General features: G+C 28.4%; 1 protein-coding gene across 9 annotated transcripts in view; it reads left to right on the plus strand.

Moving 5' to 3' along the window:
- NOVA1 (NOVA alternative splicing regulator 1) overlaps positions 1-1952 on the plus strand; it is a 138911-nt gene extending 136959 nt beyond the window's left edge. For all 9 annotated transcript variants that reach the window (XM_036217887.1, XM_036217892.1, XM_016150302.2 and 6 more), the window contains one exon: positions 1-1952. This exon is cut by the window's left edge and continues 4783 nt beyond it. The gene's annotated coding sequence lies outside the window, so the exon portion shown is untranslated.
- Positions 1953-2573: the final 621 nt, after the last annotated feature.

Genomic DNA, 2573 nt, shown 5'->3' on the forward strand with positions numbered 1-2573 from the left:
GTAATAGATTTCAACAAAGGTACTGATAATCACATTTCTTTTAATCCATTCTTATATTGCATTCTTGATTCACATGCTGATTCCTCACTGAGTTCCTAAGTAAATTTTATTTACTCTAAGTCTTCTCCAAGAAGGGAATTCTTGCTTTCCAAGGCAGCAATTGAAAGGAGATGAAAATATAATTTAATACTCTTTACATCACACACACGATTTGAGACCAGTTACTCTGTTAGTAGGAGAAATTCATCACTCATTAAATACAGGGCAAGCGTGGCTATCCATAATAATTTTGAGTGCAGTGCAGTCTTATGAATTTAATATACACACTTTATTTAAATGATGCAAACAGCCATATGAAATCGCACATGATTAGAAAACAGGATGAACTCATTTTGCCTCCTGCTTGGTTTCTCATAAACATGAATACATAATATTGTTATGCACTATTGTTCATAGATGTCTTATTACATAAAGGGTAAGTATCGTTATTTTAACTGATTATTTTTGGAATTCTGCATGTTACTTTTTGTTTCATCAGATATGTGCCCCAATTGAATAACATTTTCCCCCCCAAAAAATGAAAGTATTAGAAAATTTGTCATGTTAATTTTGAAAAAATTGAAGTGTAGTACATATTACTAGATAGGATGTCATTCCACTGGTCTATATTGAAGAAAACAAACTGTTTTGAAAATTGAAGCATTACCTTGTGTAATTAATAAAGTACATCAAATCAGATTTGTAAATAAAATATTGTTTAAATCTAAAGTATTCAATATTTTGATTAGATTATTTTTTTAAGGAAAAATATTTAACGTGTATGTGCCGAGTTTTTTTTTTCAATAGTTTTTTATAATTGCAATGGAAGGGCAATTGTCTCATTACAAGTGGTACAGAAGCCAATACTTGGGTTACTATAGATATATAAACAAGTAAAAACTGTGGAACAAGTTTTAAGCTCATTTTGGAAAAAAAAAACAGTTCTGTAGAAATGCATATTTGTATTTGTTTCTCTAATAAATCTGCAAATAGCTTTAAACAGAAATTAGTTTTAATTATTTAAATTATGAGTTCTGTTAAGTAATTTAATATCTGTTTTGCCTTACATTTGTGAAAGCGTCTCATGAAAATTATAGAGACTTATTGTGGAAAACAAGGTAGGTTTGCATTTATTCAAAAAGGTCAGGTATTTAGCATTTAAGTATGCTTACCTCTATGAAATGATTAAAGATTTTTTATGAAAAACAACACTTCTTTTCTTCCCCCAAATCACATCATTTAACCACCATCAGCTTTAACCTAGTATCAGATAAAAGAGCAACAAATAAGTGAAATCTTATATTCAAATGGTTGATAATCAAAAGATGATTTGATTCAGGTAATCGACTTCCTTATATATAGCAATGAAGAAACACAGATTCTTCCGAACCACAGTGCCTCAGTCTTTTTTAATGTGATTTACACCTTATGCTTAAAATTGTTACATAAAATACATTTCCCTTGGATTGTGACTTTATAATAATGCATGTTGAGTAATAATGTTCTAGGGTAAAATATGGTTGTCAATTTCTGTTATCAATGTAGAGTCCCCATTTTATAAAAGCTGATTTGTAGAGGTTAGATATACTAGAATAAATATTGACAATTACATATTTATTTTTTCTAAATTATTCTGCTTTAGCAGAGATACTAAGCTTTTGATTAAGGACTCAAATGAATATTTCAATCCTCTTGAACTACAAAGAGCATTCAAATCATAAGGAAGTCTTTGGCTTTACCAATTTGTTTTTATTAGTAAAATGTTTTGAAAGATCCGGCATAGGAAAACTTGAAGCATTTTCTAAGAGCATCATTCATTGGCTTGTCCAATTTTATAGCTTTTGGTCAACAATAAAATGGTTTTTTTCAAGATTTAAGATGATGAGTAGTTATGGTTTTTTTTCATTAAATTATTGTAGCCTAAATTTCAAAATAATGACTTTTCAAAATTTTCATACTTTTAAGGTTATATCTTTTTTTTCTAAATATTATTGTAGATCAAGTGCTTAGTATATAAAGTAATATATTAAAAATAATTCAATATATTTACCAGAACATTTTTGACAGATTTGATTATTTTATGGTATTTCTGTATTTTGTCTATTGTAGTAGATAAATGTTGAAAAAGGCTCAGAGTAGAGGAAACCCATAGACTTGTAATGAGACCAATCCATGCTGAAATCGTATTATAAAATAAACCATTACTTTTAAGGTTTAAAACAGACAAGAATTGAATTGTAATTTTAAAAAATATTAGCAGGATACAAATTAACATCTTATTTAAAAAAATTAAATGAACTATTTTGTATATGTGGGAAATCAAAGCCTAACTATTACATTTTCTGTAATACCAGGATAAAAAATAAAAACCTTCAGTCCGTTCTGTACAGGATATATTTTGTAGGGTTCGAGTTCCCAGTAAAATGTGTTTGCTAATAAATTCATCATTCAGGAGAGATATCTTACACGTCTTTAACATTTCTATCTTACATCAAAATAGTGATTTTGGCGGGGAAGGGAAGTGTTTATACACA

This window comes from Rousettus aegyptiacus, unplaced genomic scaffold (assembly GCF_014176215.1).
Source record: "Rousettus aegyptiacus isolate mRouAeg1 unplaced genomic scaffold, mRouAeg1.p scaffold_m13_p_3, whole genome shotgun sequence".
Classification (NCBI taxonomy): domain Eukaryota; kingdom Metazoa; phylum Chordata; class Mammalia; order Chiroptera; family Pteropodidae; genus Rousettus; species Rousettus aegyptiacus.